Consider the following 15,636-nt stretch of genomic DNA (forward strand, 5'->3'; position numbering starts at 1 on the left):
ATTGAGTACAGAGTGCGCATGTGCGCGCCTGCCTGATACGATCACGCTTTCGGGACGGAGTCAAGATTTTCTTTAGTCATTCTATTTATTGGCCAGTCTCCAGCAGGTGACATCAGATCAGCTACTTGCTTCTGAACCGACTTCCGCACCTCCCTCAGCATCTACAACTTAACTCCGTCAGCCTGTTTGTTGGAGAGTGGGCGTTAAAGTGCCTTTATCAGATCCCCAGTGCATCTCACTCAACCGAAGACCATTGAATGTCTACGACATAATCATGGAGGTCAGTTCACTAAAATGCCTGGGGTACTGTAATGAAGGTTGACATCAAGTTACTTGAAAATAAATGTATTGTAGAATAACGGAACAGGTGGGAGCTAGGCAGCACAGCTTCCAGTCCATGGAGCAAGCAGCAACTGACACCTGGACTGGAATCAGGCGCTTTGGGTGCGCGACTCCCCAAAAAAATAGAAAAAAAAATACAATAAAAAAAGAATATTATAAATATATTTTTAAAAAAAATCAAAATAAAAAAAACAATAATAGAGTTTCAATATTTTTTTTAAATTTTTTTTCACAGGCCTAGGCAATCAGGGTAAACGGCACCAAAGTTGATAGCAACACGAAAAAAGGCATTTCCTATGGAAACACGATCCTAACTATAACTGATCCCTGGAATTCAGGTTGTGTTCAATACCCGCCAAGTCACGCTGTTTTTAACGAGGAGCTCCTCTCTTTTAGAAAGGGGCTGAAGAGTTGGTTATTTAGGGATTAGAACCCTTGTGCTTCAGGGAGTCAGTGTGCAGCGCCAGGACACCCTTGGATATAAGTGCGCTTTATAAGCTTATAATAATAATAACTACCCAGTAGCGACCACCACTGGTGGGATATATATATATATATCCCCCCTTTTTTCTCAGCCCCCGCTTGCCGAATCACCCCTAAACTTTCAAGATAGGAGCGTACCGGAGCGCCCCACGAGTTTTGAAAATTTCGCGAAGATTCGTCAATCGGCGCAAAAGTTATTGGGAATAGAATGTTGCGATTTTCCTATGGTAACTAGGTCCTAACTATAACTACCTACTGGCGACCGCCAGTAGGATATATATATATCTATATATATGAAAACGAACAGGTTGCCCCAAATGGAGTAGTCACACGTTGAAGGGAAAGCGCACACAGCCCCTGGCAGCAACATCGCAGCGCTCTCTGTTCACTTCACTGCAGTCTGCCAAACGCGTTTCGAGCCCCAATGGCTCTTGATCACTGGCCTGCATGCAAACAACGAAAGCAGCATAGTTTAGCTAAGTAGCCATTTTATTACACCATAAGTCCCGCCCATCAGGGCGTAACAACATTGCTTGATGGTAGCGGTAGTCCACATAATAACGGACCTGAATACCAACCCTTGTATGGGTAATGCTGTCCTCGCTTGAAGTTAAAACCAAGTGGAAAAATTTTCAAAATTGTTCATGGTCGGAAATGGCAGGTGAAAGCGCCGTTCTGCCACCAATATCGATCCAAGGGTCAGGCCCCTTCAACTCTCTAGGTGCCATTGGGGCTCGAAACGCGTTTGGCAGACTGCAGTGAAGTGAGCAGAGAGCGCTGCGATGTTGCTGCCAGGGGCTGTGTGCGCTTTCCCTTCAACGTGTGACTACTCCATTTGGGGCAACCTGTTCGTTTTCATATTTAGCGGCTGGTCCGGCCGCGGAGTGGTCCCGCCGCATGAAGTGCGGATCCAGTGCTCGCATTCGTGGGCACCTAGAGAGTTGAAGGGGCCTGACCCTTGGATCGATATTGGTGGCAGAACGGCGCTTTCACCTGCCATTTCCGACCATGAACAATTTTGAACATTTTTCCACTTGGTTTTAACTTCAAGCGAGGACAGCATTACCCATACAAGGGTTGGTATTCAGGTCCGTTATTATGTGGACTACCGCTACCATCATGCAATGTTGTTACGCCCTGATGGGCGGGACTTATGGTGTAATAAAATGGCTACTTAGCTAAACTATGCTGCTTTCGTTGTTTGCATGCAGGCCAGTGATCAAGAGCCATTGGGGCTCGAAACGCGTTTGGCAGACTGCAGTGAAGTGAGCAGAGAGCGCTGCGATGTTGCTGCCAGGGGCTGCGTTTTAGTTAGTTCAGATAACTATAACTCGCGCGCCCGCAATCCACTGCTCATGACGTCGCATATTACATCACTCATGACATGGTCAGTGGCATCACTGATGACATCATCCTTGTGATAGAGTGGCGGTCGCGCGAGTTATAGTTATCTGAACTAACTATAACGGGGGAATTTCAATGTTTTTTTACGAGTGAAATGTCCAGCTAACTATAACATGTGTGAAACCTCCCTCAGCATCTACAACTTAACTCCGTCAGCCTGTTTGTTGGAGAGTGGGCGTTAAAGTGCCTTTATCAGATCCCCAGTGCATCTCACTCAACCGAAGACCATTGAATGTCTACGACATAATCATGGAGGTCAGTTCACTAAAATGCCTGGGGTACTGTAATGAAGGTTGACATCAAGTTACTTGAAAATAAATGTATTGTAGAATAACGGAACAGGTGGGAGCTAGGCAGCACAGCTTCCAGTCCATGGAGCAAGCAGCAACTGACACCTGGACTGGAATCAGGCGCTTTGGGTGCGCGACTCCCCAAAAAAATAGAAAAAAAAATACAATAAAAAAAGAATATTATAAATATATTAAAAAAAAAAATCAAAATAAAAAAAACAATAATAGAGTTTCAATATTTTTTTAAAATTTTTTTTCACAGGCCTAGGCAATCAGGGTAAACGGCACCAAAGTTGATAGCAACACGAAAAAAGGCATTTCCTATGGAAACACGATCCTAACTATAACTGATCCCTGGAATTCGGGTTGTGTTCAATACCCGCCAAGTCACGCTGTTTTTAACGAGGAGCTCCTCTCTTTTAGAAAGGGGCTGAAGAGTTGGTTATTTAGGGATTAGGCCCCTTGTGCTTCAGGGAGTCAGTGTGCAGCGCCAGGACACCCTTGGATATAAGTGCGCTTTATAAGCTTATAATAATAATAACTACCCAGTAGCGACCACCACTGGTGGGATATATATATATATATATATCCCCCCTTTTTTCTCAGCCCCCGCTTGCCGAATCACCCCTAAACTTTCAAGATAGGAGCGTACCGGAGCGCCCCACGAGTTTTGAAAATTTCGCGAAGATTCGTCAATCGGCGCAAAAGTTATTGGGAATAGAATGTTGCGATTTTCCTATGGTAACTAGGTCCTAACTATAACTACCTACTGGCGACCGCCAGTAGGATATATATATATCTATATATATGAAAACGAACAGGTTGCCCCAAATGGAGTAGTCACACGTTGAAGGGAAAGCGCACACAGCCCCTGGCAGCAACATCGCAGCGCTCTCTGTTCACTTCACTGCAGTCTGCCAAACGCGTTTCGAGCCCCAATGGCTCTTGATCACTGGCCTGTGTGGAAATTTAGCTTGCAAACTGAACATTATCTGCGCCATCTTGCCTCTCCCCAGCGCCACGCACAGCGAATGCACGGCCGCCATTTTAGGCACCCCACTCTCTCCCCGCTCATTGTCAATCGCCAGCGCGGTCCCCTTGGCGCTGCGAGCGTCCCCCGCGCGCTGGCCACCCCCGCTCTCTCATACAGGCCATAAACCCTCTCTTTCTGCGCGACCCTGCTACGGAACCACTTCCGACCGACAACCCATACATGGTCATGCCTCTCCTTTGATAACCCCCTTCCTCTGCGCCCCATTGTCTGAACTGGTCCCAGGCCATCACCTAGCCCTGCGGATGCAGTTTATTGCCCCTACTGTAAGGGAAACACCCCACATCAAAGGGATTACAGTAGATCAAAGCCCCTACTCCCTGAGACCCGACCGGTCACACACCTCCCAGGAATTGGCGGAATACCCTGCTGCGCAATAGCCATCTCCTACTGTGGGTGGGGTGGGAACTTCTACTGTATCTATGTGTGGGATCGGATCTGAACCGGGGCTTCAGGGGATATTCCCCCCGTACATCAAGGGAATCTCAAGAATGTACTATGTGTAATAAAGCAATAAACCAGTGTATAAGAGACCAGGTCTCAGAGATGCAGTTAGAGCACCTCGTGACGATACCTTGCTGTCTGATCTGATGTGTTCTGCTCCGACGGAATAAAACTTTGTTTCCTGCCTTCCAGTCTCCGGCGCCTGCCTCTTTTATTGGTAAATTATCGAGTGGTATGAGAGGCGATTACCGCCGGGCAAATACTTGAAAGGTTATCGACTGAAACTGCCGCTACCATTTAACAATTGGCGTCCCAAACGTGGGGCCCATCAGCGACACGTGGATCCAGTGGGAGAGGTCCCGACGACAGAGTGAACGACTGCAACGATCGGGAGAGCTCCTGCCCAATAGACCCTCGTCTGGCAGCCGATCATCCGAACTTCACTGGTTCCGAGCAGACCTCTCTCGAGTGATCTACGGTCCTGACTGGGAACCATCAGGAGTGCCGCGGCAAATACGGAGAGTAGAGGACGATCGGGCGCTGGAGGCGGAAGACGAGAAACTGTCCACGCGGTCCGGGTAAGGTCGTGATACACGACAAATTGAGAAATAATTGATTGATTGTTTGATGCTTTGGAAATACTAGTATTGCTCATTGATTGTTCTTTTTGAGATATTCGCTGTCTACAAACGGGGAGGAGTAGAAATACTCTCTCTCTCTCTCCCTTTGCAGATAGTGAAGGGTAGGTAACGCAGACTTTTGTCCCCGTTGAAACCCGTCGTGCCTATCTTTATCTCCCCATTGATTGATTGTCCGAACATTGATTGTTTCGAAGAATAGTGCTTTTTGAGATATTCTCTGTTTGCAAATAACGTAGAATAGGAATATTCTGTCTAGTCTTTGCAAATAGTGAAGGGTAGGTAACGCAGACTTTTGTCCCCGTTGAAACCCGTCGTGCCTATCTTTATCTCCCCATTGATTGATTGATTGATTGTCCGAACACTAGTTGTTCGATATTGGTTCTTTGGAGGTATTCTCTGCTTACAAATAACGAAGAATAGAGATATTCTGTCTAGTCTTTGCAAGCAGTGAAAAGATAGGTAGTGCTGACTTTTGTCCCCGTTGAAACCCGTCATGCCTATCTTCTCCCCACTGATTGGTAGTTGGTTCTGCCCGGACCGCTTATTAGAGGTGAACCACCCGGCTCCACTGGAAGGCACCCCTAATAAGGACATGTTCACTAAATATGGACTAGTCGCCGTAGCTTATAGCAAGCTGTGGCATAAATATACCAAGAAGGACCCCGAAAGTCAGTGGCCACTGATGGGATCCTTCGACGACCATAAGATAGAAGCGCTAGAAATAGCTCTGCGTAGCAACAAGACAACGCCTACTATGCTTGACAGTATCGGCATGTGGCGCAAAGAAGCGACGCAACGGAAAAAGAGGGAAGAAGTAAAAGCAGAAAAGGAATTACGAAAGGCAGCTCACCTTGCCGCTAGAAAGTTAGAAGAAGACATAAAGGAGAGAAGGGAAACTAAACTAAGACAGGAGCCCGAAACCTCAGGCCAGTACGCTGTTAGGACCCCTTCTTTGCTCTACCCTGAGTTGTCCTCCAAGCAGCGAACGAATGACGAGTTACTGTTAGGTCCCCCGATCATTTACATGCCCCCTCCGTATGCACCCTCCCAATCAATAGTGCAACACCCACAACCCCCGAACACGAGCGAAAGCAGTACAGGGGCCTCGGCCCTCACGGCCTCCGCGCCGGCTGAGCCTCTTGTGCCGAACCCAACGTCGACTACAACGCTAGACGACCATGAGATAGGAAAGAAAGAGTCCACCAGAATGAATCGATTAACTAAGGAAGAACGAGCAGGAATTGACAAGATAGTAGGGACGCTGGTGGAACGAAAAGAAAGTGAGGAGTATATAACAGACGTGTATAACTCGTACGCCGACAGCCGCAGACGACACTTCGTCGTACGGCTCTGTTATCACGCCCTGAATGCATATGAGGATAGGTACCACGATAAAGGTCCCGAAGGCTTAGCGGCCCTATATAGGAAGGTAGACATTGGGGAAGAAAGAGAGGGCGATGTAGCGAACCTCTTCACTCGTACACTCGAGGTCTACCGACACCTTAAAGAACATGGACAGACCACCAAAACAGAAACCCCCATAGCAACTAAGCCCCAGGGAGGAAGGTCCGATGCCATGATGCCCATTAAAGAAGCTGCCCCCTACTGGGTCCCCCCACGGGGTCAGGGAACACACGACGACATCAACCACCAAGATGCGAAGGGAAGGGTTGTATATAACTGGGTCTACCAGCCGTGGGACCGGCAAGATATTTTGACCTTTAGAAAGACTCTACCCGACTTGAGAAAGAACCCGACTGCCTTCTACACTGAATTGGGTACAGCCTTAGGCTCAACGATAATGACGTTAGCAGATATCGACTTGTTCTTTGGGCTATGCCTGCCGGCTGATGTGTGGAAACAAATCCGGAAAGTTGACCACGCTGAGCCGTTCGGATATACCTGGGTACAACTCGATACCATAGATAAACAGCGAGAACCAGGACAGAAACCCCCGAAGGCCATCTTAGAGCTCCCAGACAAGATTGTACAAAAGCTGAAGACTCTAATCCCAGAAAGAAAGGTAGACTGGTCGATAGTGACGGCTTGCCGCCAGAAACCCCAGGAGGATGTGTCTGAATACTTCTCCCGATTCGAGACTGTGTTCTCCGATTACAGTGGCCAAGACATGACCACCGCAACCGGACATCACCTTTTTGTCCAGAATTATGTAAAGGGTCTGTCGCCAGAAGTTTCCCAGAAACTACAGACCAGCGAGAGTAGTTGGGCAGCCTCCAAACCCGCAGCAATTCTCCAGATGGCCCAATACTACGAAAACCAGAAGAACGAGAATGATAGGGCGTCAGAGAAGAAGAAAAAGGAATTAAAGGAGAGGGTAATGATAGCACAGTTGCAATGGGTGACCATGGGAAGGGAACCCCCGAAAGAGAATTACCAACCAACCGCCCCTAGAAAGCTACCCCCTAGAGACCATACACCTACACCCTACAACGGACGGAGAGACTTAGATGGGAATCAATGTGCTTTCTGTAGAGGGTTCGGACACTGGAAATCCCAGTGCCCGGTCCTTTTGGAACTGAACAAAAATAGGGACCCCAATAGGCACAACAGGAAGTTTGTTGATACCCACCATCAACGTCACCACACTTGATTAGGATCACGTGCAATCGAACCACGCCATTTTCCGAATACGCTAACTGGATCACTGATACGTACAACGCTCCAGCAAAATAGTATGGTCAAACATTTTTAATAACTTATAAGTATAACAACATTCCGGCAAAATGAACAGGTTAGAACATGTTTTAAACAACTATTTACATGACAGTCTGCTGCGACCTGCATCCCAAAGCATTTACGTCCACGTGACACCGTCCTCGCCTCTCCTACCTCGAAGTTGCAACATTGGCCTGTTTTGGGCGGTCCCTCTTAGTTGACTTTGGGCTATAAAAGCCATGCAAAAATCCCTTGACATCAGTGGCGGGCGATTGTGCGAATAGGCCGGAGGCTATACAAACGCCGAAGTTCTGGCAACACCAAGGCGGAGCCCGCCATGCTGTGCGGGCCTACCCGTCTTCTTTCTTCTTTCTTCAATAAGGGCTGATGCCCTGGCGGGGGGAGGCGACGCGGACGGACCTCCCCCACCTCCCCAGGTGGAGGCTCGCCGGGCACCCCAACCGTCTTTGACTCACCGGCCAGCTAAGCTGCACCCAACCGTCTTTGACTCACCGGCCAGCTAAGCTGCACCCAACCGTCTTTGACTCGCCGGCCAGCTAAGCTGCACCCAGCCATCTTTTTCATCGGCCTGCTGGATTTCACCCTGACACGCTGTGCGGATCTTCCCATTCACTTCTTCCTTCAATAACGGAGGGTGCCCTGGCGGGGGGAGGCGACGCGGACGGGCCTCCCCCACCTCCCCAGGTGGAGGCTCGCCAGCAGATGAGGGCACCCCAACCGCATCTTTCACACGTCAGCCAGCTGAGTTGCGCCCTGCCACTTCATTCGCCGTTCGGCTGAGCCGGCACCCCTGCACGCCGCCGCCAGGCAACCACCCAAGCACAGGGTTCACCAGGACTGCCGCTAGCACCCGACGCGGGGAGTGGGCCCCCGCAGCCAAGTAAGCAGGGGCCCACTCCGGTGGTGATACCATCCGAACTGCTGTTGTTGCTGCTACTGGAACCACTCCGGTGGCAATACCATCTGAACTGCCGCTGTAGCTGCTGTTGGCCCCTCTCCGATAGCCGTACCGAAGAGCTGCTGCTACTGCTGCCCTTGAACTCCGGCGGTTGACCCCTCCGGTTCCAGGCCTGGCCCACCGTGAGACAATTCTGGACTCGAAAGCTTGTTTGCTAGGGCATGGGCCCCACCCTTGACAGAACGCTCCCCTCAGCCTTGCAGAATTGGTTGGAGTCATTTGACATTCGACTCCTGCGGACTTCCGGTAAGGACAAAACCACCGCCATTGCTCTTTTGCCCCCCGGGCGACGGCCACCTTGCCTCCGCTTGGTGCAGTGAAAAAGTAAAACGTCGGCGGAAGAACCCGCCTGCCGCCCCGCCCTAAGAACGAACCATGGCATTGCTACAAGGTTGCAGTGACGCCATGCTGACGCAAAGTTGACGCTAACGAAAGTTCTCGAACTACCGAAAGGAATTCTGGTTCAACTGCTAATTCATGGAAAGACTTAGACTGTGCACTGGCCCGACCCCGCCCTAAGATGGCGCTGATGTAGGAGTGGCCTACAACTCCTTGTGGCGTTCCAGTCACGTGACATTTGTGTTAAAAAGAGATATATATATATATGTATGCAATGCTTTCACACATGATGGTGGGGGAGAGGGGGGAACCGATTTTTATGTTAATCTAGTGTTGCTCATGTTGCTCGACGCCTCTCACACCGTGGCCGGCCTATAGCGGCTGTAGGCCCGTATTTCTACACTGACATTGTTTTAAATAAAGGGCTTCTTAAAAAGGAATTACGGAATCAGTGTCATGACTAATCATCTGGGTTGTTGAAGGTTTCTCTTTTAAATAAAAGATTGTCACTCCTAAGCGAAAGCATACAGATAATACAGACTCGATTTGCCTAAAATATTTTTGTTTAACGGAATTTGTACCCATCACGCCTGCCCTTTTTCCAAGAATTGTCAAATCAATAATGAACTATAACTTAAGGTATATGTCGCACGCAAGGTATGGTATCTTGCACCATAATACACGACTAATTGAGAAATACATGCACGACCAGGGAACCCGAATTTAGGAGATGAATGAACTAGAGCATCTTTGCCTCGAACTAAAGAATAATAGGTCCGTGGTATTACCCACCCCTGCGGCTAGCCTGGTACATGGTAGGTAGAACCTTTCGTGTCTGCGCGCGCTGGGGTATTTTGAATACTGCACCTCCCCTCCACTCTTATTTTCCCCTCTATAGGTCACGACGAAGTTCCGACTGAAGAGTGGAGTGGACATGGACCGCACCAAGTTCAACATCAGGGAAAACATAGACAAACGTTGTGAGATAGTCCGTAAAATTACAGACCATCATTGGGAACATGAAAAACTGTCTGATATGATTGTGCGTGTGTACTACGATTATACAATATGAATGTGTATGCATTTCATGTTTGGGTCACTTGAAGAGAGCGTCATTGTATGATTGAAGTGCTCGTCCACCGATCAAAGGGAGGAGAATAAAGGGTCAGACAACCCATAAGATAAACTACAAAATACTAAAGTTACGCAGCATGCATAGGAATAGAGGACAGGAAAGGAGAGGTCCCCGTGCTCAACGCAGCCCTGAGTCTCCGTCTTGATGCATGTACTGTCACACCCTATCCGGCATTTGTGTGTACGTGATCACCGAATTTATGTCTTTTCCCCGCTTGTGTTTTCTTACATGGAACAGACCCATGCTACTCCATGTTGTGTGTGCACCAAGTGGCCTATTATCTTACCCATCTCTCTCTCTCTCTCTCTCTCTCTCTCTCACTCTCTCTCCCCCTCCCTCGCAAAAGGCTCTTTCTTGCCCTCTTTCTTCTTGAATAAATTAACGACATACACCTCTTTGGTAAGTGTATAATTGGCCTGAACACGGTGGTGTTCGAACAAATTGACAGAAACAAAAACGACCATACTTTACCACGTTACTACCTCTCCTTTTTGCGAACGTTAAGCCTAATCGGCTGAGAAGGAAAGGACAGGTAAGACGACTGATGTCTCCCAATCTGACCCTCAACACGGGGACTATATGTCAGTGGTTTTTGTTCTTAAAGGACACCATCTCCACCGCCCAGAATTACCCCTGACCAATTAGCCCGAAATAGAATGTCTAAAGCACCCTGTTCTCCCAAAGATAACTCCAGCCCTATACTAGCCGTCTCAGAGTATTCCGAACGAAACAGCTGATGGCCCTGTTTTAAACTGATAAAGGGTCACCTACTGTATGAAAAGGATACTCGTGAACGCATGACCGTAGCACCTCGCACTTACGGGTATTACCAAACCTTGTATTATAGGGCGCAGAAACTGACACCTAGAAGGCCAGACGATGGACAGGGACACCCACAGAACCCTGCACCACAGCAGTAATTAATAGATTAGTAACACGCACATTAACATCAGAGTTAATAGACACCAATCATATAGTAACAGATAAGAGCATTTCCGCAACTACTCAGTGGTTGGGAGAGAGAATGAAGTATGTAAATGTCTTCCCTGCCAAAATCTCTAAGACTTTCGTTTCTTATAACCCATTCAAAGATAACCTGCAGCCATCGGAAGAGAGGGGTCGGACGTGACGCACAGTCTGGCTGCGGATCATAAAGCATCTATGACATCGACCAAGGGGGAAGCGACGAAGCAAAAAGGGTGTGAGACGAGACACCATTATCAGAACGATAAGCGCGAAGGGCTACATCGAGGCCCCTGCTCACTGACCAGCGTGCCTGAAGTCTCAACCCGTCGGGCCCGATTGATGGGCCCAGTGCTGAAAGATTCTGCTCTCCTTGGTCCGCATTTTTGATCCGATCCCACGCCACCCCATTCTCTCTTCCTCTTTCATTTGGACTATGACTTTGACCTACTACCGAAGAACAAAAGGCCGGCACCCTGTCTCAAAGTACCTGTGGTGAACTGTGTTAAGGAACAGGACTGTGATCAAAGAACAGTGAGTGGTCACACCCTGCCACGTGAGAAATCGGATTTGAGCTGGACCTTAGCTCCACCGCCGGTGCTCAACAGTGCCAACGAAAGAAGAACAACAATGAGAGCTTACCAGTGATAGCTCTTTATAAAACAAGGACACTGGAAAGAAGAACCCATGTCAAAGTTGAAAATCCTCTCCCAACCACCTTATTATATTAACTATCTTCTTATCAAGTTTTCATGATGTTGCATCAATCACTTCCGACTGTACACTGAGAAGTTAAGAAAATGTAACTTTGTATAGTAACATTCATACAACACCAGCCATGTACACGACTATACTGCAACTTTGAATGTACTTCCTCCTCGCCCACTTTATCAAACTGTATGAGACAATGTACAAATGTGTCAGATTACTCCTGCCTACCCTAAAGACTCTGTATCTTTAAATGTATGACGAACATTGACGATACTGTAACTGAAAGGCTAACAAAGGTGAATATTGGCCGGACAAGCTGGCGAGATATGTTAAAAGGGAGGACTGTGGAAATTTAGCTTGCAAACTGAACATTATCTGCGCCATCTTGCCTCTCCCCAGCGCCACGCACAGCGAATGCACGGCCGCCATTTTAGGCACCCCACTCTCTCCCCGCTCATTGTCAATCGCCAGCGCGGTCCCCTTGGCGCTGCGAGCGTCCCCCGCGCGCTGGCCACCCCCGCTCTCTCATACAGGCCATAAACCCTCTCTTTCTGCGCGACCCTGCTACGGAACCACTTCCGACCGACAACCCATACATGGTCATGCCTCTCCTTTGATAACCCCCTTCCTCTGCGCCCCATTGTCTGAACTGGTCCCAGGCCATCACCTAGCCCTGCGGATGCAGTTTATTGCCCCTACTGTAAGGGAAACACCCCACATCAAAGGGATTACAGTAGATCAAAGCCCCTACTCCCTGAGACCCGACCGGTCACACACCCCCCAGGAATTGGCGGAATACCCTGCTGCGCAATAGCCATCTCCTACTGTGGGTGGGGTGGGAACTTCTACTGTATCTATGTGTGGGATCGGATCTGAACCGGGGCTTCAGGGGATATTCCCCCCGTACATCAAGGGAATCTCAAGAATGTACTATGTGTAATAAAGCAATAAACCAGTGTATAAGAGACCAGGTCTCAGAGATGCAGTTAGAGCACCTCGTGACGATACCTTGCTGTCTGATCTGATGTGTTCTGCTCCGACGGAATAAAACTTTGTTTCCTGCCTTCCAGTCTCCGGCGCCTGCCTCTTTTATTGGTAAATTATCGAGTGGTATGAGAGGCGATTACCGCCGGGCAAATACTTGAAAGGTTATCGACTGAAACTGCCGCTACCATTTAACAATTGGCGTCCCAAACGTGGGGCCCATCAGCGACACGTGGATCCAGTGGGAGAGGTCCCGACGACAGAGTGAACGACTGCAACGATCGGGAGAGCTCCTGCCCAATAGACCCTCGTCTGGCAGCCGATCATCCGAACTTCACTGGTTCCGAGCAGACCTCTCTCGAGTGATCTACGGTCCTGACTGGGAACCATCAGGAGTGCCGCGGCAAATACGGAGAGTAGAGGACGATCGGGCGCTGGAGGCGGAAGACGAGAAACTGTCCACGCGGTCCGGGTAAGGTCGTGATACACGACAAATTGAGAAATAATTGATTGATTGTTTGATGCTTTGGAAATACTAGTATTGCTCATTGATTGTTCTTTTTGAGATATTCGCTGTCTACAAACGGGGAGGAGTAGAAATACTCTCTCTCTCTCTCCCTTTGCAGATAGTGAAGGGTAGGTAACGCAGACTTTTGTCCCCGTTGAAACCCGTCGTGCCTATCTTTATCTCCCCATTGATTGATTGTCCGAACATTGATTGTTTCGAAGAATAGTGCTTTTTGAGATATTCTCTGTTTGCAAATAACGTAGAATAGGAATATTCTGTCTAGTCTTTGCAAATAGTGAAGGGTAGGTAACGCAGACTTTTGTCCCCGTTGAAACCCGTCGTGCCTATCTTTATCTCCCCATTGATTGATTGATTGATTGTCCGAACACTAGTTGTTCGATATTGGTTCTTTGGAGGTATTCTCTGCTTACAAATAACGAAGAATAGAGATATTCTGTCTAGTCTTTGCAAGCAGTGAAAAGATAGGTAGTGCTGACTTTTGTCCCCGTTGAAACCCGTCATGCCTATCTTCTCCCCACTGATTGGTAGTTGGTTCTGCCCGGACCGCTTATTAGAGGTGAACCACCCGGCTCCACTGGAAGGCACCCCTAATAAGGACATGTTCACTAAATATGGACTAGTCGCCGTAGCTTATAGCAAGCTGTGGCATAAATATACCAAGAAGGACCCCGAAAGTCAGTGGCCACTGATGGGATCCTTCGACGACCATAAGATAGAAGCGCTAGAAATAGCTCTGCGTAGCAACAAGACAACGCCTACTATGCTTGACAGTATCGGCATGTGGCGCAAAGAAGCGACGCAACGGAAAAAGAGGGAAGAAGTAAAAGCAGAAAAGGAATTACGAAAGGCAGCTCACCGGGGCTTCAGGGGATATTCCCCCCGTACATCAAGGGAATCTCAAGAATGTACTATGTGTAATAAAGCAATAAACCAGTGTATAAGAGACCAGGTCTCAGAGATGCAGTTAGAGCACCTCGTGACGATACCTTGCTGTCTGATCTGATGTGTTCTGCTCCGACGGAATAAAACTTTGTTTCCTGCCTTCCAGTCTCCGGCGCCTGCCTCTTTTATTGGTAAATTATCGAGTGGTATGAGAGGCGATTACCGCCGGGCAAATACTTGAAAGGTTATCGACTGAAACTGCCGCTACCATTTAACACCTGCATGCAAACAACGAAAGCAGCATAGTTTAGCTAAGTAGCCATTTTATTACACCATAAGTCCCGCCCATCAGGGCGTAACAACATTGCATGATGGTAGCGGTAGTCCACATAATAACGGACCTGAATACCAACCCTTGTATGGGTAATGCTGTCCTCGCTTGAAGTTAAAACCAAGTGGAAAAATTTTCAAAATTGTTCATGGTCGGAAATGGCAGGTGAAAGCGCCGTTCTGCCACCAATATCGATCCAAGGGTCAGGCCCCTTCAACTCTCTAGGTGCCATTGGGGCTTGAAACGCGTTTGGCAGACTGCAGTGAAGTGAGCAGAGAGCGCTGCGATGTTGCTGCCAGGGGCTGTGTGCGCTTTCCCTTCAACGTGTGACTACTCCATTTGGGGCAACCTGTTCGTTTTCATATTTAGCGGCTGGTCCGGCCGCGGAGTGGTCCCGCCGCATGAAGTGCGGATCCAGTGCTCGCATTCGTGGGCACCTAGAGAGTTGAAGGGGCCTGACCCTTGGATCGATATTGGTGGCAGAACGGCGCTTTCACCTGCCATTTCCGACCATGAAAAATTTTGAAAATTTTTCCACTTGGTTTTAACTTCAAGCGAGGACAGCATTACCCATACAAGGGTTGGTATTCAGGTCCGTTATTATGTGGACTACCGCTACCATCATGCAATGTTGTTACGCCCTGATGGGCGGGACTTATGGTGTAATAAAATGGCTACTTAGCTAAACTATGCTGCTTTCGTTGTTTGCATGCAGGCCAGTGATCAAGAGCCATTGGGGCTCGAAACGCGTTTGGCAGACTGCAGTGAAGTGAGCAGAGAGCGCTGCGATGTTGCTGCCAGGGGCTGCGTTTTAGTTAGTTCAGATAACTATAACTCGCGCGCCCGCAATCCACTGCTCATGACGTCACATATTACATCACTCATGACATGGTCAGTGGCATCACTCATGACATCCCTGATGACATCATCCTTGTGATAGAGTGGCGGTCGCGCGAGTTATAGTTATCTGAACTAACTATAACGGGGGAATTTCAATGGTTTTTTACGAGTGAAATGTCCAGCTAACTATAACCTGTGTGAAACCTATGGTTTTTTAAGTGAATTTGCAAGGTTTTTTAAATGCTAATTCCTAACTATAACGTGTGTGAAACCTATGGTTTTTTAAGTGAATTTGTAAGGTTTTTTAAATGCTAAGTTATGTATGTATTATTATATTTTTTATATATTTATTTTACAATAAACTACCTATGTATATAGTTATAGATTGACTGTATCCTGTAATATGGAATGGCTTATTTAAAATATATATATTTTTTAAAGGTTTTTCACCGTGCGCGCACAGTGCGCGCACCCCGAAATTAAAAAAAAAAAATTAAATGTTTTTTTCATCCTTCGGGGTCCTTCAGGGACCCCCTGACAAAGGCTAGGGGGTCAGGAACTCTCTACCCTGCCCCCTTTTCACGTTCTCCACCTTTCTTTTTCACTGTCACA

The 15,636-nt window shown here is 48.1% G+C and overlaps 1 long non-coding RNA gene across 1 annotated transcript in view; it reads left to right on the forward strand.

Moving 5' to 3' along the window:
* The first annotated feature begins 2,351 nt into the window (after positions 1–2,351).
* LOC146867226 (uncharacterized) overlaps positions 2,352–15,636 on the forward strand; it is a 35,904-nt gene continuing 22,619 nt past the window's right edge. Inside the window, exon 1 of the long non-coding RNA XR_014961113.1 lies at positions 2,352–2,484. This is a non-coding gene — a long non-coding RNA (uncharacterized LOC146867226). The remainder of the gene's footprint in view (positions 2,485–15,636) is intronic.

This window comes from Triturus cristatus, chromosome 1_2 (assembly GCF_964204655.1).
Source record: "Triturus cristatus chromosome 1_2, aTriCri1.1, whole genome shotgun sequence".
In the NCBI taxonomy this organism is placed as follows: Eukaryota; Metazoa; Chordata; class Amphibia; order Caudata; family Salamandridae; genus Triturus; species Triturus cristatus.